Here is a 22,097-nt window from a genome sequence, read left to right as displayed (position 1 = left end):
TGTATAATATGGTAATGCTCCCCCATACATATATATGCAATATACTTTACATCTTCTCCACTTTTACATATTCTATACACATTTTCTCCCTCTTTTTGACATTAATGCCAAAGGTGTATTTTTGCTAAACAAGGTGGTCTAGAGAATATTTCCATTTTCCCATCTTAGACATAACCATGTCTTCAATTTTCTTTTGCTCCTCTGCAGTTCTTATTTCATACCTTAGTGATTTGAAATTTTTTCATATCGGTTCTAGTGTCAATTTCCTTCAAATTTTCTTGGAATGAGGGTGGTGGCCTTTTGAAGATTACATCTCCTCCTTATTTCTTCCTAGATGCCCTCCTTGTGAACATTGTAGTAGATGGTTTTGCAGGTTTGGTTATAATAACCTTACATTTCTTCTTTACTGGCTCTTCTTCCACTGACTTCTCTTCATCTTCCTCAATGGCATCACCTTTGCCTTCAATCAACAAAGGAGTGGAGCTAGATTGTTTCAATTTTTCTATCCTCTTCCCTTTATTGACCACCTGAGGGAGTTTTATTTCAAGTTCTATTCTTGCTTTAGCTTCATCATAAGTGCCAAAGTATGCAACTTTTTGGTCAATAGGCTCATTTAAGAGTGCTTCAATAATGTCCTTGGTTTTATCAATTTTAACCTCATAACCTAGAGGCTTGACCCATACAATTATTGGTCTTACTACTTGTGTATACACTTTATCACTATCAACCATGAAACAAATGTCATCTTTGTAGTCATCAATAAGTTTCTTAGGTATCTTGAATCTATTATTCATCTTGTACTTAAATGCATCAAAGTAGTTATGCATAATACTAACATAGTTTTCTCCCATTTTTGATAGATATTTATTAATTTGGTAAAGAACGGGTACATCCTTCCTCCATATGACTATACCTTTTGATGGGAAGAAATTTTACACATAGAAAAATAGACAAGTTGAGAGTGAACTAAACTTACAAGGATTATTCTTTGAAGTTCTTATGCTCTCCATGTTTTTGTTGAATTGATTCAACATCAACTCAGAAAGGTCAAATGACATATTATTCTTGATCACTTTGTATGTGAGATCCACAACTTCACATGATACACTATTGAGTTTGCTCGATCTATATATCTTATGTGCAATGACATGTATCCCAAACTTCAATTTCATATCTATAGCACCTTGCCATGTGGCCCAAAAGAAGTTAACCTAAAGTTTTACTAAGTTTTCCAAACATTTTTTTAAAAGATAAAGATACAACAATAGTAATAGAATAGCCAAAGCAATTAAAATACACTCATACATCAACAATAGATAAATAGGTTACAACTCTTATGGGTCACATAGCAATGAATCACATTTAATTTTAATTAACACTAAATCCAATGTATAATAAATCCTCATCAAAGAATAATGTACAAGTATGAATCCATTTAAATAATATACAGTCATCTAAAATGCCACTTGGCAATAATCATAATGCATAATCATCCATTGTACAACTTACAAGGTATGAAAGGTTGAAATAATATACATCATGAAATACATAATATCATCTTCTAAAATCTATGAAATCAAATACAATACACTATGTATAACCATCCATCATAGAAATATAGAAATAGATAGAAAGGAACATTTGCACAAATACATCCAGCAATGGCATCTGATGGTAAGATCTTAATGGTATAAGAAAAGGCACTACCACCTGACCTTGTAGAACCTAAATGGCCCACTCCCACTGCACTGAGGAGATAGTCTTAAGTCCCAAACATGATAAAAAACTCAAAAGTCAAAACCCAACATCTAGGTACAAGGAATCACCTAAAAGAAAACTATCTCAAAGGGTACTAAGACACATGTATCAACTAATCCTAGAGGCAACATAGACATGTAGGAAATCTATTATGCATGTCGGCAAGTGTCATCGTATGAACCAACTCTAAGGTTACCCGACTAGTCTTTTAATCTTCTAGCCCCCTAGTGACTCTATGTGGCACTAGTATCTTTTCATACTAACAAGGCATACTAACAAAGCATGGTCACAAGAAAGCATCCTCTCTACTCCCATCCTAGCCTATACTAGCATTTGAGGCATAAGCAAGGAAAACAATGACTCTTATTAATTTATTTTAAACCCATTTAATGAAATGTTATCACCTATTAAATAACCTAAAATGGGTTACCCGTTAGCCTCTTTAGGGCCTCAACCTCCATTGCAAGCCACTTCCCAACATGACATATAGATAACCTACCCTAAGCTTAGTAAAATTAAATGATCACAAAAGACCACATACCATACATCAGTTCTTGAACAAGAAACTAACAAGTACTAAAAATCATTGATCATAATCACAAATTCTTCCAATACAATCATCGTAATAGGACTTATCCAAGAAGGTACACACAAACCAATTCCATGTAACAACATGACATCACCAAAAAATAAATCATACAAACACCTCAATCCTATACAAGTGACTGAAAAGTAATCCAAATATGACTAATCAAAGACTCAAAGGTTATATCAAATAGGTCACACCTTGCACCTTAGTATCACACAAGAACACTAGAAAGCATTAACAATCAATAAGTCAAAACACCTCATAAACCATACCAGACACATTACCATAGTTGAGTATAAAAGATTGAGATCAAAATATTGTCATGACATCAAAAAATAGAACTCCCAAGCCTCTGGTAAACATCCTGATTTGGTCAAACCTAAGTCAACCTGACACCCAATAGTAAAATTATGCGTCATTAAAAAAAGGTGCGTACACAAGTGAATTTCATAATTCAATAGGTTTTGAAAACACTAAAGTTCAATATTTACTAAAGGTTTTTAGATTAAATCACAGACAATTCTATAATGGAAATCAAGTTTCTCAAACAAGGGTTTCAACCTAGAAAAATTCTAAAAATAGAAACACAATAGACCCAGAGAAGATAGGAATTTGAAGAACAAGCAACTACTTCACAAACCCACAAGATCCTACGTAGATCTGATGCTTAAACAATGAATGCACAAACACACAAGGATCTTCCTTTTCCTTCAAAAACTTGTGCCTTTAGAAATGAGCTCTGATTTCCTTAATACAGAAATTTGTTTCCCCCAAATTGGGGTTTTGATCATGCAATCATGTGAAAACTCTGTCTTTAATTATTTTATTTTATTTTTCATGCACACAGTTTATGCGATTTAATTAAAATAAACTTTATTAAATTAAAGCTCTCTCCCTTATTAATTTTTGAAGTGTTTTTAATAATATATTTATTAATTTAATTAATAATATTATTTAGAGATTATTATTAAAATAAAACTCCTAAATAATTATCATTAAATTAAATAAATATAAAGCTATGCCACAATTAGAACCATAACTTTATCTTTAAATTTTCATTCTTTTATTTACATTAATTTATGAGATATTTTGTACTAATATATTTATTAACTCAATTAATAATATTATATATATATTATTAAAATAAAACTCCTAAATAATTATCATTAAATTAAATAAATATAAATATGTCAAAAATAGAACTTTAATATAGTCTTTTAAATTTAATTCTTTCATGCACATTTAAAAAACTTTTTAATTAAAATATTCTTTTATATTTTCTTTTCCCCCACTTTATTAATTAGTGCAAGCACTATTTAAAGTATAGTTTATTATTTAAATTAATAAGAATATTAAAGCTTATTATTTAAATGAAACTCTAATCTAATAATTATTAATTAAATAATCATAATAAAATAATATTAAATTTTTAATATTTTTATTCTATTTTTATTCAACTTCTTAAATTAGACTTTTAAAATAAATATTTTAAATTGAAGTACATATTTAATAATGTAATTAAATAGCATCATATTCTAATTTCTCTTTAACCAATTTTCTAAATTTAGACCTCTAAATTTAGACTTCTAATTTTAGACTTTTTATTTAAAACATAAATTTAATTCTTTTATTTAATTAATTTATCAATTAATTAAATATAGTTAAATATTGAATTTTTTAAATAAAATTTTCATTAAATTAAATCATCAAATTATCTTTTGATTTGATTTAATTATAATGGAGAATCATCACATATCCACAAAACCAAAAATGATAACTCAACTGAAGACAAAGGACAAAATCAAACTCTAGGGTCAAAATCGCAAATTCATGTCACTTGATGAATTTGGAAAGGTGAAACTAACTCAGATACTTGTCCTATTTTCTAGGACAATTGGCTTAGGTTAGGATTTGGACTCAAGAGTTATCTCCCCACTTATACCATTGAAATACTACAATAGGGTATGCTCATCTTGGCAAGTTAGGGAAGTCAATACTTGGTACCTGCAATCTGCATAAAATTCATGCATGTACAAACACAATATTCTAAACTAAACAAGCAATGGAAGGAAGTTGTTCTCGAGTAGATCACGACTAGCAGGTGACTACAACTCCCTTCTTGAAGCACATTAGAAATGTTAAACATAAAAAACATACACGAATACCATACATGTCATGCCCAAAATATCAGGCAAAAACACACAATTTTTTTTTTTAATACAATAATGATTAAATCCACTTTTTAAAGTTAATCACACTACTAAGTTCAAAATGTTTATATGAACAGTTAATGTATAGGCATAATGAGAAACAAGTACATAAACTCCTAACGATGTCCTATCATTACCATATGAATTTATAATCAGTGAGAAGAAAATATCGCAAAATCAGAGCATTCATTATTACATTAATTTCAACATTTGTTTTGTTATTACTCTAATTTTAAAGTAATCTATTATAATTAAAATGAATAAGTCAAATTCTCTTCAACTCGCAATATTAAACAACTATCTAACACTTAAAATTTGATCTAATAATCTAACTTAATTTTTTCAACCTTTACTAATCTAAAAACATTTTAAAATACAATAGTACTAACTTCCTAAAACATAGATCTTTATTAAATACTAAATTAGCTTTATAACCTTTCTCCACAAACTTAATATCAAAATGTGAGGTCTACTCAATAGATTTAAACATTTATTATTGCTCACTATAACGTTAACAAATCAAAATATTAACAACCAATATAATTGAATTCTTCTAATAACAAGTAAACATAACTCTAATTATTCGAGACTTTTAATTAAAGCACCCTCTACCCATAATAATGTCTTTTATAAATAAACTTTATTTCAATAATAATTTGCTTCAATCTACAATTTATTCAAAAAAATAGAACACTTCCATTCAAATAATAATCCCACTAAAATTAAATTAAAATAAATAACTAATTAAATAAATAAGATATGACAAATCTATCAACCATTAGATTACTAATGTTTAAAACATTAAAAAAAATCAAGCTTCATGATAAAATACAATCTAAACTAACCAAAACATCGATTACTAACTATCATTATTTAGACTAACACTTTATCTAATGCAAAACAACCCAATATTTTATTAGTTATCTTAATTTAAAAAAATATCAAATCTAATAATTATTCTATGTATTGATTTTAATATAAAACTTTATTAAATCCTAACATCATTAAACACTAACACAACTTTACTAACTTATTTCCATAAAACATTTAATTAAACCATACTAAACTAAAACTAATTTAAATAAAACTAAATCCTAACATGATTAAACACTAACACCACTTAAAGATACTAATAACATTTAATTTAAAACTACATTCCAAAATTATTTATTACTAACTATGCTTAATGTACAACTAAATTCTAAGTCAATCATCACTAACTACACTTGAAAGCAAAATATTAATATCTACTACATTTGATGAAAAACACATATTATGATTATCAAAATATCTAAAAAAAATTATGCAAATTTGCTACTAACCTAACCACTCCCTATACCTGCTTAACTTTAATCCTACCCTAACCACTTGGCAAGTGGCTTCACCACCTACCATAGCCACCACCCTAAAAACCCTCTTCAAACAAGCTTGTGCAGCTTCCAATAGATCCTCACATGGATCAAAATATGCACTAGGCCTGCCAAATAGTACATGGGAAGCACATGGCTTGTAATCCAATCAAGCCTCCTTCCATTTTAATTGAGGATGAAATAAGTTTAAATTAAAAAAAACTTTAATGCTTCCCTCCAAGCATGCAATATCCATCATGTTAAGCCAAGGGAGGTGATGTCATTTGTACTTTTGCTCCAACAATCATGATTGGCTTTCTACCATGTGATGGAGACTTGAGGGTAAGTAAAAAGGGGGAGATGGAAGCTTTAGTGGATGAGGGTATTAATGTTAAAAAGTTTCTTTGTGAAAATTTAGGATATTTTCTTTATGTATCAACATTATATATATTATTTTGTTTCCTCCTTTTTCTTTTTCTTTTTCATTTAAATATTTAACATTAATTATGCTCAAAAGAATCTAAAAGGGATATGGGGAATTTATATATTTTTTCTCTCCATACAAAACACAACATCCTGTAGGTGGATGTTTGAGCATTTTTTAATTTTCTTTAGGGTAACTTTTTAAATGATGGATTAATTTCTCTAGGCTGGGTCCTAATTTTAAGAAAAAAAACACTATCAAGTTGATAATATTACCTAGGAGCTATAATTTCTAATATTTTGATAAGGCATACAAAATGAATAATGCATCCATTAATCTATTAAATAAATTAAGGTAGGATACTAAGAAGTTTTTCACATTTGATGTACTCAAACCAAAGGCTAAAATTCCCAATTTAAATCGCACTTTTTCTCTTATTGGACATTCACACAAAATATACTTAAGATCAATCATTTTGTTCTTTCGTCATTATACAATTTATAAGAGATTGATTTTACTTCTACTATAATGTAAATCACAAATTTAAATAGTCACGTCTTTTAATTTTATTCACTAACAATAACCATAATAGTATGTCATCATTCTATCGAATTAATTCAATAAAAATCAATATGATTATGAGACATACGAATGCCATAGGAAGAGTGAACATCATCACCTCTAAATTTTTTTTTTTTGAATAGCATATGCAAAAACTGAAGAGAAAGCTATAAACTCAAATGCAAGAACATTACTCAACCCTTTTCTTTTTCTTCTATTAATCAACCTGGTTCAAGGCTCTATTGGGAAAGAACTAGTAAGAAAACCCGACATCCTTGCCAATTTGAATAGCATATGCAAAAACTGAAGAGAAAGCTATAAACTCAAATGCAAGAACATTACTCAACCTTTTTTTTTTCTTCTATTAATCAACCTAGTTCAAGGCTCTATTGGGAAAGAACCAGTAAGAAAACTCGATATCCTTGCCAATACATCAAAATTTAAAAACATTTTTACATCATGTTACAACACAATTTGAATTCTCTTCTAGGTCCACCACAAGGGATCCTTTCTAATATCTTCAATGCATCAACGGAATCATGGAGAAGATGAAAACTGACCTGGAGATACACAAACATAACATGAAGAACAAATCAAGCATGCATCCCCATCCCGGTTTGCACAATAGGTTCAACGTTGAACCAGACTAGGGAGAAGGTGGATTTTTTCGATAGAAGACATCGACCACAATACCATAACATAGCCCTTGCTAGGCTAAAATCTCAAGAACTTTTGTTCTTTCACAAATGCCCTTTCGAGGCCAATAATACAAGGATTTTCATTCTTTCACTTCTTCAAATTTCACAATTTCAAAACTTGGTATGTGATGATAAGTAGGTGCCTATAACACCCTACCCTCATTCCCTCTTCTCGTCATGAGAAGAGACTCTACACTATCAGGATCCAACTAAAGCCCTTCCCCCATACATGGCCACTTCTTCCCTATCCAAGGGTGAGTAATGCCAAAACAACCCACAAAATCCATTCAAAATTCAAGCAAAACATGAAGGAAAACCATTCACAAAAACATGATTCAAACCCTCCCAAGCATACCCAACATACATACAAGCATTCCAATAAAAATCACAATAACATAAGCATGAACAACATGAACAACATGAACAAAGGAGATGAAGAACTCCTACCTTCACAATAAGGTTATAGTAAAATGAACCAGTTTGGGATGAGTTTTTCCTTCCTTACCTTCAATCTTCAAAACTCCTCTCTAAAACTAGAGATTGGGTAACAACCAAAACCACTCCAAAAATGGCCTCTAAATAAGATCCAACTCAACCACCAAAAAAAAGCAATAACTTTCCCCACTCACCTAAAATCTAGAAGTTTCTAACTCAACCAAACCTAAGTTTAACCTCTAAGTGGAGTTGTGGTTATTCAACTCATGGTAACAACTTTCAATTTTCGCACAAAGGCAAAAATAAACTTTTTGAGTGACCTCAAAAGTCAACAAAAGGGGCTTAGGGGGTGGAAAATTCCCCCAACCCATACCCATACCCCTTGGGTATAAAGATTTCATGATTTAAGGCCTTAGGAATTGATTTGGGACCCAACAAATGCTAGGAATATTTAAGGCTATCTAACAACTCCAAAAATGCAGATTAAGTACTAATCTACATTTGGGGTAACTAAACTTGATAAAGAAACAAATTAGCAAAAAAGTCACTCACTTAGTCCAACTTAGATCTTTAGGCTACTCAGTTACTACTAACTATCATACTGGAAAGCATATACAATTCACAAGTGTCAAGCAACACTATAAAAACACTATTACTAAACATTAACATTTACTGACTAGAGAATGATACATTCATTCAAACCACAACACAAATAAAATATGAACAATGAGGTTTGCATCTTTCATCAGATTTAACCCATGTTTCCACAATCGGTACATAGGGTTCAGTTTCGTTTCTTCGTTAGATTTTTTCAACTAAAATATCTTGCACACATCAGTATCTCAAGAAAATCGCATACATATATTCAAAACTTATCTAGATAATTATGTAAATCAAAACATGAATCTTTCATATAATTAACCATTTAATTCATTTCTACTCACATTTAATCAATATAACATAACTTATTCATTAATTTAGATTAAAACACTAGAATAATCATCATTAGACATGCATATAACTAACATCATAAACATCACCGGTTAAGAAATATTGAACTATCTGAAAGCATAAAACTTTGAACATTGAGGTACCAAAATCAACGTCATCATAATTGGGTGAAAACACCTCATATCGTCATTAGTGAATTTTTTTAAGTTTTTAATAGTCGAGATAATGTAGTAGCTCTCGAATCACTAGGTATTAAAACATAGATATATCAAATACTCTAAATTTCATTTAGGACATTCACAACACAAAACATTGCTTCATATCTGTTCTAATCTCCCACAATAGATTTAATAGATGAATTCATATTTAACAAGTACATATAAGGAGGGATCTTACAATACACATGCAAGTATGGGGTAATTATCCATAGAAACCACATAAAAATCATTTTTTCTAACTAACATAATTAAATGATTGAAAGTCACTAAATGACCATATATATCATCATCAAAACAATCATGAAATAACTGAAATAACTAGTACTAAAGTAACTCAACACATATATTAACTAAATATGAAATACAATTAATCAATTCTGGCAATCCACCATTGCTAAACATAAAACATAATAATAGAACAAGCCTAAAAGAATCTTGTCAAAATGAATCAAAAAAGTCAAGTAGGGATAGGCATTATAATGTTCATAACACAACTAATCTTCATTCCCCTTCCATCCCACTTGGCAAGGGTTTTTTTTCCCAATTTCACCTGACTTAGGGTATTAGTCATCTTTGCCCTGGTTAGCATTGGGAGACTTGTGATCCTATGAATCATTTTCTTAATTATCACAATAGGTTGCGCCAACCATAACCAACCATTATGCACATGACTATGAATAAATCTTATCCATTTAGTTTGAAAGTTTCATGGCACATGAGGAATGTGAGTCAAACCATTAGCTTTAAGGTGTTGATGTTCTAGTTTTAATACACCATTCACACATATCTTCTCCAAGGTTTCATCCATTTCCAAGGCTCCAATATCTTGAATAGCACATTGAAAATAATCAATAGTAACTTGGATGGAATTTTAGATTGTGCTCCACTTGGATCTAGGGTTTCCATGATAGCCAGACTCTACTTGAAGTCTGGTGCCTTCCATTCGATGCCTTGAACTAACATCTCTAACCCTTTTTTAGTCTTGCTACTAGAGGATTCCATTTTCTTAGTAGGGTTTGAAAAGACATGGAAATATTCAATAGTAATTCACTTAGATTGCTCAAATGAACTAAAATAGTTTTGTACAGATAGCTTTAGAAAATTTGTGGTGACAAATGAATTTCATTTCACCTTTTTATCAAATTTCACCTTTTTGATTGCCATAAATTCTTGGTATGATCGTCCTCTCAAATGATAGACTTTCTCCCACTTAGCTTGCATTGAATGCTCAGTAAGAACATCCATAACTCAGTTTCCACACAATAACAAGTTACTCCCAACCTAGCTTGGTAAAATCTGCAACCTGACCTCACTTGGTAATGCCTAGCATCTTCTTGAATGCTGGCTAATCCCTTTGTTGATCTTCTTGAATTTTAATATGGATCTTTCATTCTGTTGACTAGAACTGATGTGAGATGTTTTCTTTAGAATCCTAGTTCTAATTCTCCTTGTGGGAGATCAAGTGGAAATGCTTGGGTCACCCAATTCTTGAGTGATAATTACTTCATTTCTTGGATTTGCATTCTTAGAAGATTTTGGAATCCATTGCTATCTCATTTGCTTTCTAATTTTATCAGCCTTGTCTTTGTTTTCATCTTTAATTCTTCTAGTATTCATATAGTTCTTGGAAGGATGACCAAGTTTTGTATAGATAAAACATCTTCTAGTGGTGTCTCTTTTCCTCATGTGATATTTTACACAATTCATTCCAATGTGTTCGAATTCTCCATAGTAATGACATCTGCACCAAGTGTTATATTCCCAACCAAATATAGCTTTTACATCTGTTCTACTAGGTCCAATATCTTAGTTTTACATTATGAGGATTTGTGCCCATGCTTCTTACATTTGTGACATTTTCCTTCAAGCTTAGGTTTCTCTTTGCATTCATTAGCTCTATGACCATCCTGATTGCAATTGTAGCACTTTCCATTGAATTCAGCCTTTCCATTGCTCCAACATTTGTTTGATGTATGACCTATCTTACCACAGTGAGTGTAAGTAGGTCTTTGATTCTTTTAAGCTCCTTTCTTAGATGACTCACCTTCTTCTGTATATCCAATTCCTATTTTTCCCTTTTGTTTGTATTGGATTTGCTCATTTTTTTTATCCATGTTTGCTTGAGATTTCATCATCCTTTCATTGGTTTGCCTTTCAGTGTTTAGATTAATATGCAATCTTTCATTTTCTAATCTTAGATTCATGATTTCTTCATTTGCATTGGTGAGCTAATCAATGAAGTCTTCTTGATAAAGGGATAGGTGTTGAATTTCATTGTTCTTTCCCTCCATCTCTTCTTTTTTCTTGTTTCTGTCTTCCATGACTTCATACAATCTTAATGATTGAATTTCTTGTTCTCCTTTCAGCTTTATTACTTCTTCTTGAAGTGTACCATTCTTTTCCAATAGTTCTTTGATTACATCATTAGCTTCATCTAAATTTCTTTCTAAATGGATGTCTTCAATTCTTTCTTCAATGTAAAGTGTGACATTCATCTGGATTTCACGATCTTTTCTTCTTTTCAAGGATTGAGAGAGTTGCTCGTTTTCTTTCTTGAGTTGTCTAATAGCCAATTCCAAATTTATCTTTTCATTTTCAATAGTCTTTTCAAGTTTGAATACCTCCATAGACTCTGATCTTTTCTCAAGCTATTAAACTTCTTTCCTAAGAACCAAAAAGCTCTAATACAAATTATTGGGAATATAAATGATAGGCTAAGCTAGTAAGAGGGGAGGGGTGAATTAATAACCAATTAAACTTAATCTTTATTTACAAATTAATCCTTCATGTGAATTTTGATCTAATTCCATGCATAAGAAACTGATATCATTAAAACATTCATAACACTTTGACACAAAATATGGTGACCCAAAAACCTTCCAAGTAGAAAGTAAAACTAGGGTGGGGATGATACCGACAAGCTTTAGTATTGCAGTATAAAGTTGGCATGTTTAGACATATAATGATCACTTATAATGATCTTCCATGTTAGGAGCAATAAAGACTAATAGGTCCACCTTGCAAAAGGACTTACAAACATACAATAAAGTATGCACTCAGTAAAGAGATTTACAAAAGACTACTAAGTCTATCTTGCAAAAGGATTTAAGTGATCCACTTGTTAGGATGAAACAATGGCTGATCTCTGATCTACAACTTGGTTTTCTGAATGATATTCCTTTGAGTGTAAAAATCACCTTGTTGTGATAGATAAATCTTTGTTGGTCCTTATACTATTATAGCCTTTTTATTTCACACTTCTTCTCTTCAAATTCACATTTTAATTCTTGTCATATATATTATTCACCTTTTGGATGTGATAAAAATGTATTACATATATACCAATCCAAATTACAATTCATCAAAGTTGGCTACAATACAAGTTTATAGAAAATACACAAAGTCAGGCCAACTGCAGAAACTTGGGTTCTGAAGACTAGCTTGGTGAGGTTTTGATACTCGATATCCACTGCCAATGCTCAACATTGTAATGCATTCAGTACACATAGAAGCTTGGTCCATACTGATCAATTCTAATTAGTCTGAACTTAGTCTACACTGGTGACTTGGTGAATACTGCAAAACTCATCAGATAAACTGAATCATTTGATCATACTGCATAGCTTGGTGAATGCTATCACAATGAGCTTGGTATTAATTGAATCACTTGGTTAACACTAAGTGGCTCAGTCAACACTAGATTCACATCACTATAATTACAAACTTGGTAAGAGCTATGCAATTTTTTTTTCACTGAGGAACTCAGTAAACACTAAGAAGCTTAGTTTACACTACTGATCAGCATCATGGTAGAAACTGCTCTATGCAAACTGAATGTTGATCCTTGAACTTGGAAGCAACTATAAAACTTGGTAAAGCCTTAAATGCTTGGTTAAAATTGTTAACTATATAATATTCTTATTAGATACTTACAATATAAATAAGTGTGTGACACTAATAACAAACTTGACTGCAATGTCAACCTCCAAAAATTATGTCATCAACAAATATTACTATTATCAATAAACCATTGTTAATTTCTTTCAAGTACAAGTTACTATCTGCCATACCTTTAGCAAATTAAAGCTTTGAAAAATACTTGTCCAACATTACATACCATGTTCTAGGTGCCTTTTTAAGGCCATATAGAGCTTTCTTTAATCTACATACCATATATTTTTCTTTTCTCAAAGGAAAACCTTTGGCCTGCTCAATGTATACCTCTTCTTCAAGTTCTCCATATAGGAAGGATAATTTTGTTAAAAGCATGAAGAATAATGATATTCGTACAGGGGAGTATTGTAGAAACATGATTAGATCTTTATAATGATGACATGTTACATTCATGACTATGTTTATCATTGATGTCAACATAGCAATTTTTTGTGGTATCTAACAAAAGAACAACGGTAAAGATCAAGTTGGTACAGATAGATCGTCAAGTACATTCACTAGCAAGGTTAAAGGGAGATTATAATATGTATCTAGTATATGTAACTAACCTTGGAAGCATAAGATATTAAGTTTGGAAGAAGTTATGCAAGTTTCAATGAAGATTGTTCGGAGATAGAGTTTACAGAAGCCTATTTTGGTAAACTTGTTATATCTCTTATTAGAGTTGTTATTCTAAGAAGCTAAAGATAAAGATGTGAAGAACATATGTTGGAGATGACATGGCTAAGCTTGCTCATCATAATATTACATGTATGGAAATTTATTTGAGTTACAAGGTGAAAGATTAATGTTATCGCTAAGTGTAACGTGCTCTTAATGTGGTCCTATAATAATTAATTGAGAAGGTATAATAGCTGACTCAGGGAATTGTTTTATGGATTTGGTATAAAGGAAGTAAATTTTCCTTTATCATGTATGAATGATATGAATTATTGTAAGCAACAAAAAGAGAAAAATACAAAGTTAAGTAGAGTAGAGAAAAAGTGAAGGAAACTTTGTTGCCAAGGTTTTATTGTGTGATTTGAAGTTTGATACTTGGATTTGACGTTCATGACCTGGTCTACAAGGTCTAACAGTGATTGGTCCAGTTGATAGGACTAAAGAAAGAAGTTGAAGTTCAGTACAGAGAATTATTCTATAAGGATAGTTGAGAGATCAATTGGATAGTGATTTTAGTGTTCTTACCCCAAAAGTTGTTTGAATAATGGGCCTTTCTATCCTCCACAACTCCTAACAAGTTTGGCACAGCTCCTAATAAGGTTGGAATCTCCTAATAGGTATTCAAAGTCTCTTAACAAGGACTCATATGTACTAAATATTGTTGTTGACTCCTAATAGGGTCCATCCTCTAACAAGGAATATTTATATTAGTACATCATCATGTGGGCATCATTCCCACTGTAGTTTTTCCTATGATCAAGGGTTTCCCTAGTTAACATATCTGGTGTAATTGTATATGTGCATCTTTTTATGGTTATTGATTACTTTGGTTGAATGGTTAAAATTATTTAAGGTTGAAAAATGTCATAATTATTGGATAACTTATTCACCCCCCATTCTCTCTTATCTTTGTGGGCTATTATTTCTAACAATTGGTATTATAGCATGAGGTCCTTGAATATAAAGTTTAACAACTTTGGGAGATCCATGGCAAACATATTCAGGAAAGATAGTCTAATGTTCAATGGAACAAATTATGATAGCTAAAAGGAAAATATGAAGACACATTTATTGTGTATGGGTTCAGGATATTGGATCTTGACAAAATCAACAAAAATAATCTTTGTTGATAATGATTTGGAAACTTGTATTGAGGAAGAGAGATAACTTTTCATGTGCAACATGAGAGCTAGAGAAGCACTATTGTCTACACTTCCCAAAATTGAGTACAAGTAGGTAAAATCACTTGATACTTCTCATATGATTTGGAAAGCTTTGGAAAATAGTTTTTGGAGGTGATGAACACTCTAAGAAATTGAGGTTACAAAGTTGGATTTGTACATTTCAAGATGCTAAAATGATGGAAGATGAATCTATAAGAACATATGTACATAGGATATCAGATTTTACTATAGGTATTAGATTCCAAGGAGGAACCAAAGAAGATGATGATGTGGTCTAGAAGTTATTAAAGATCTTAAAACTACTATTTAAGCAAGTAGTTCAAATGATACAGTTGTTGATATCTTGTACCAAAGATTTCACAACTGAGATGCTGCTTGGGAGACTTGAAGCAGTTGAAAATGAACTTAGATGGTTTGGAGAATTGAATAGAATAGAAACAACTTTCAATACCTTAAGTATTTGACCTGGTTTATCAAGAATAACAAGTTCTAGAGGAGACTTTTCTAGGAGTAACATATTTGATGAGCACAAAAAGATAGGAGTAGCCCTTCTGGTAAGAAGAGAAAAGAATGGTAAGAAAATATTTAAATGTTAGACTTGCAATGAATTTGGTCATTATGCATCTAAGTGTCCTAAAAGAGAGAAAAGGTATAAAGGAAATTTCAAACCTAGAAGAGATACAAAGTGTTTATATGCAAATGAAGAAGATTATAATGAACAAGCAATAAGTGCTAGTGATGATGAAATAGGATTTGTAGCAATTAAAGATGAAAGTCTAGAAAAAATAGCTTTGGTATCACAGGTTGAAAAGAAATTTGATTAGATAATTGCAAGTGGTTGTTCACATCATATGGCTGGTGATATGAACAAGTTTTTTGACTTCAAAATTCATGATGGAGGTATTGTCAAAGTTGGAAACAATGCAACATGTCATGTTAAAGGTATAACTAATACTGAGGATGTATATTTTGTTGATGGTTTGAAGCACAATCTTTTGAGTGTTGGACAACCAGTGGATAAAGGCTATCAATTATAGTTCATAGAGAAGACATGCATGATAAAAGACAAAGATGGAAAGGTAATTGGGATAGGAACTAGATCTAGAGGTAATGTATTTCAGCTAAATCCTACTAAAATGACATGTTTGGTTGAAAAGGTAAATGATAGTTGGTTATGTCATAAGAGATTTTGTCATATAAACTTTGACAACATTGTGAAGACTAGTAGTATGTTTTTAGTTAGATATTTTCCTAAGATTGTTAATCCTACTAACACAATTTGCAATGAGTTTGTATTGACAAAGCATAACGAAACTTATTTTCCTAGCAAGAAGTTTACTACTACAACAAAATTGGAGATTGTACATATAGATCTTAGTGGTCCTACAAAGACTAAAGGATTCTGTGGTGAAAGGAATTTCATGATTTTAGTTAATAATTTTTCTAGAATGATGTGGGTTGTGTTTCTTAAAGAAAAATCTAAGGCATTTGACAAGTTCAAGATATTCAAGAATAATTGAGAATGAATCAGGTATGAAGATTAAATGTTTAAGATCAAATAGAGGAGGAGAGTTTACTTCAAATGAGTTTAACATATTTTTAAAAGCTAATGGAATAAAAAGGTAGATAGAAGAAATAGGTCACTAACAGAAGCAGCAAGAGCTATGTTAGCTAAGAATGATGTATCCAAGATGTTTCAGAGAGAAGCTATGAATACAATAGTCTACACTATGAATAGAGTACAATTAAAAAAAGACACAAACAAGACAACTATGGTTTGGTCACTCACCTACAGTTAAGTATTTCAGATTTTTTGTAGTAAATGTTATATCAAAAGAGATGAAGGTATGTTTCTTGGTTATTCATTGAAAAACAAGGCTTTTAGATGTTATAATTTGAGAACTAAGACTATTATAGAGAGTACAAATGTAAGAGTTGATGAGAAGTTTAGAATACAAGAAAGAGTAATTGATTACAATTTAGATAATGATGTTTTTACTAAACCAAAGAATGATGAAGTATTCTTTGAGACTAAAAATGATTTGCAGAATGAAGGAGAGCTAAGGTAGGAACAAAGCTTGGAACCTTCAACAAAGCTAAGAGTTGAGATAACAATTCCTACTTCAATAATATGACAAAAAGTCATCCACCCAAGCAAATCATCAGAAGCATAGGGGTATGTGTAGGATCATGGTCAACCAAAATATGCTCTTAAGTGGTAATAAAAAATCAGAAAATCAGGGTTATGTGAACTTGACATGCAATTTTTTACTTCTTGTTAGCTTTATATCAAAAAGTTTAGAGAAAAGAATCTCTAGAAATTTGAATCTAGTTTCTAAATTGCTAGGACTTATCTTAAAAAAATAAAAATGGATTGGTCAAAATTTTGAATTTTAATGTAATATTACAAAAATTTCAGAACAAAAATAAGAAGTAGACGTATGTCCGACCAACTTAATCAAAATTAAACGATAATATTTTTTAATAATATTCTAGATATAAGTAGTAGACTCATGTCTAGATGTGACACATATTTTTGGATATTTTTATTATAAATAAATAATTAATAACTAATTTTTGACTTTTGTATTTTTGGAATTAAAAAACTCTTATGTCTGACCACCTTAACTAATTCAAAACTCTGCAAAATTCAATTTTTTATTTTTTTTCCTTATAGTAGAAGAAAGATAGAATGTGATGCTTCTTTTGGATTTAAAAAATGTTGTACCATTTGAAAGTTATAGTTGGTTTTCAAGTAGTGTGTTAGTTAGCACTTTATACGTAACTTCATTAGAAAATAAGTAATAATTACTTACTAAATTCATAGTTTGACAAACCTTACATTTATGGAAAGATAAGAACATTCTTAAGAAACCCTTTTCATTTCATCAGTTTTTTGTGACAACAAAGTCGTTAGCTACATGTTTGAAGTGAAAATCACATAAAAATAGGCCAAAAGCACATTTTTAGGATGTTTTTAAAGTTGGCCATATAGGTTTGGTATCAAAAGATATGGTAGACCTTATAAATATATTGATTGTTTTCATTTAGTATCAGGGTGGGTGGAAAAAAAATTGGAATAGATTTTGAAATGGTTTGAGATATTTCAGAATTGTAGATTTTTCAAATTGCCACTTTTTGGCACACCATGATCCTACACATACCCATAGATAAAGCTATAATGAAAAGATGTAGAATCAATAAAGAACTATGTTTGATATCTCAAGTTGAACTAAAGAATGCAGATGAAACATGTAAAGATGACTATTGGAACCATGCTATGAAAGAAGAATTGGATTAGATAGTAAAGAATGAGACATGGGAAATGGTTCCCAGACTAGCAGAGAAGAATGTGATAGGAACAAAATGGGTATTCAGGAACAAGATGAATGAAAAAGGTGGAGTTGTAAGTAACAAGGCAAGAAGGAATATACTATGATGAAAATTATACTCATGTGGCAAGAATAGAAGTAGTAAGGTTATTCTTAGCATATGCAACATATAAGAAATTAAAAGTGTATAAAATTGATGTCAAATCAGCATTCCTAAATGGAGAACTTGAAGAAGAAATATAAATAGAGCAACTTGAAGGTTGTCCTTTAATTGATGACAATGACATAGTATATAGATTGAAGAAAGCACTGTATGGCTTAAGGAAAGCACCCAGAACTTGGTATGCAAGGTTGGAAAAGCATTTGACAAAGTTTAGATGTAGCATAAAAGAAATGAAGAATGAATTTGAAATGCGCATGATAGGAGAAATGAAATATTTTCTAGGATACAAATTGTACAAGAAAAATAAGGAATCTTTATTTATCAAATAGTATTTGACAGATTTACTAAAAAGGTTTGGTTTGGAAATATGTAAACCTGTTGGAAAACCTATGGTAATTGGACACAAGTTATCCACAAAGGATGAGACACCTACTGTTGAGAAAAAGAAGTATAAATCTATTATCAGAGGATTACAATATCTGACTCACACAAGGCTAGATATAGAAAATGTAGTTGGAATTATTGCAAGGTTTTAAGCTAATCCCAAAGAAGCACATTATTCAGCATTCAAAAGGATATTTAGATTCCTAAAAGGAACATGAGATTTCAGGTTGTGATATGAGAAATCTAATTATTTCATTTTATGAGCTTATACTGATGCTAATTGGGCAAGTGGTATTGATGAGAGAAAGAGCACTAGTTGTAGAGCCTTCTTTCTTGGAGGAAGACTAGTTTCTTGGATAAGCAAGAAACATGATTGTATCTCACAAAGTACAATAGAAAAAAAATATGTTGCAATAGTAAACAATTGTAATCAATTTGTTTGGATAAAGAAAATGCTAAAAGATAAAGGATAGAATTTAGTAAACTCATTATCATACATTATGACAACACAAGCATAGTAAATATGTCTAAGAATCTAGTGTTGCATTCTAAGACTAAGCACATTTCTATCAAGTATCAGATGTTGAGAGAGAAAGTTACAGAAATGGAAATTAGATTGGAATATGTAAACAAAAAAGAGAAGATCGTAGATATTTTCACTAAGCCTCTTCCCAAAGAGACTTTTGAGTATTTACAAGGTATACTAGGGGTTATGCCCCTTCCTACATTAGAATAGATGATGCAAGAGTGCATCAGTCCATTGTAATAGAGAACTATTATTTGTTTGGACTGAGTGTTGATGCTTCCTATATGGGGGAGTATCTATGATGGATAGAGTCATCTATGATTCTTTTTGGATGTTTTGTAACAGTGTCTTTAGACACTTGAGCAAGTTTGGAAAAATTGTCGCAGAGTTTGATGGTTGCTAAAACCTTTGACATTGATGTCAATGGGGGAGAAGTACAACATGAAAAACAAGTGCATCATGAAAAATAGTTTGGAAGAAGTAACAACTTGATATAAAGCACTTTGAGGTATATCAATGGGGAAGAATGATTGATGAAGAGGATTTGAAAAGAAAGGGTAACAATCTTTTGTTGTTCGTATTTTCAGAACTAGATGTTTTTCATCTATGTTACCATCAATGCTAAAGGAGGAGATTATTGAAAGCATGAATTGTGATGATATTCCTATGGGGGAGTAATGTACAAACATGATTATATAATTATTATTATGGTATGTTACATTCATGACTATGTTTGTAATTGATGTCAACATAGCAATTTTCTATGGTATCTAACAGAAGAACAATGGTAAAGATCAAGTTGGTATGGATGAATCATTGAGTAATTTCACTAGAAAAGTTAAAGGAAGATTATACTATGTGTCTAGTATATGCAGCTAATCTCAAAAGTATAAGATATTAAGTTTGGAAGAAATTATGCAAGTTTTGGTGAAGACTATTCTGAGATAGAGTTTGCAAAAGCTTGTTATGGTAAACTTGTTATATCTCTTATCATAGTTTTTTATTTTTAGAATCAGAAGATAAAGATGTGAAAAAGACATGTTGGAGATGACATGACTAAGCTCTCTTGTCATAATATTACACATATGGAAAGTTATTTGAGTTACAAGGTGAAAGATTAATATTATGACTAAGTGTAACATGTTCTTAATGTGGTCCTATAATAATTAATTGAAAAGGTGTAACGACCAACTCAGGGAATTGTTTTATAGATTCAGTATAAAAGAAGGACTTTTTCCTTTATCATGTATGGATGATGTAAATGCTTGTAAGTAGCACAAATAGTGGAATGTGAAGTTAAGTAGAGCAGAGCAAAAGTGAAGGAAACTTCATTGTTGAGGTTTTATTGTGTCATTTGAAGTTTGATACATGGATCTGAGGTTTGTGACCTAGTCTACAAGGTCTAACAATGATTGGTTTGGTTGATAGGACTAAGGAAAGAATTTGAAGTTCAATATAGACAATTATTCTACAAGGAATAGTTGAAAGATTAGTTGGATAGTGAATTCAATAGTATTGCCCTAGAAGCTATTTGGATAGTGGGTCCTTATATCTTCCACAACTCCTAACAAGATTAGCACAACCCCTAATAGGGTTGGAATCTCCTAGCAGGGATTTAAAGTCTCCTATAGGGACTCACATGTACTAAATGTTGTAATAGACTCCTAACAGGGTCTATCCTCTAACATGGAATATTTATATTAACACATCATCTTGTGAGCATCATTTCCACCAAGGTTTTCCCTCTAATCGAGGGTTTTCCTAGTTAACATATCTAGTGTAATTGTATATGTACATCTTTTTATGGTTGTTAATTACTTTGGTTGAATGGTTACGATTATTTAAGGTTGATAAATGTCTTAATTATTGGATAACTGATTCACCCTCCCCCCTCTTAGTTATCTTGTTGGACTATTGTTTCTAATAGATTTGACATCCATCTAATAAACTTTGTGTTGGAATTACAATAGGAAAGGTAAACTTTTGGGGGGAGGGGGTGAATCAACAGTTTAAACTTGGAAAAATAAAACTTTCACCACACATCCATCTCATAAATTCAATGTGTAAATTGAAATCACATGTAAAGTACATAAATCTAAATCATGTGAGCAAGTAAACATTCACACACATATAAAACTAGATATGATTACCTAGAAACCCTTGAAGTGAGAATGTAAAACTGGGGTGGGGATGACACCCACAAATCTTCACTACTACAATAATAAAGTGTATCAAATTAAGGTTACAATATTTTGATCATGAGACATGATCTACCTCATGAAAGGTCTACCATATTAATGACTTACAAAGAATGTTAAGTCTCACCATGTTAAAGGATTTCAACACCCTGTTAGAAGTGTGCCTTGCTAAAGGACTTTAACCCATAATTAAGTAAGCACCTTGTTAAAGGATTTAAATACAACCTGTTAGGACTACTTTGTTAAGAGATTTTGACTAAAATTAACTATTAAAATATCTTAGCATTGATGCTATGGTTAGCACTTGATTTCCTGATAAAAGATCACCTCTAAATTGATGTCTTCGTGATCCTTCTTGATCAAATTTCTCTTTTTTGTATACTATCTTCTTTCCTCTATTATGCTCTAAATGATTCTATAACGTACTTTCACTTCATAACTCCTTAGCCACCATAAATGCTCTATTTTTTCATGCAAACTTCTCTATACTCTCCTTCAACACC

This window comes from Cupressus sempervirens, chromosome 4 (assembly GCF_028749045.1).
Source record: "Cupressus sempervirens isolate cs-2001-9-10 chromosome 4, ASM2874904v1, whole genome shotgun sequence".
Taxonomy (NCBI): domain Eukaryota; kingdom Viridiplantae; phylum Streptophyta; class Pinopsida; order Cupressales; family Cupressaceae; genus Cupressus; species Cupressus sempervirens.
The sequence above is the reverse complement of the archived record's forward strand: the minus strand, read 5'-3'. Positions refer to the sequence as shown.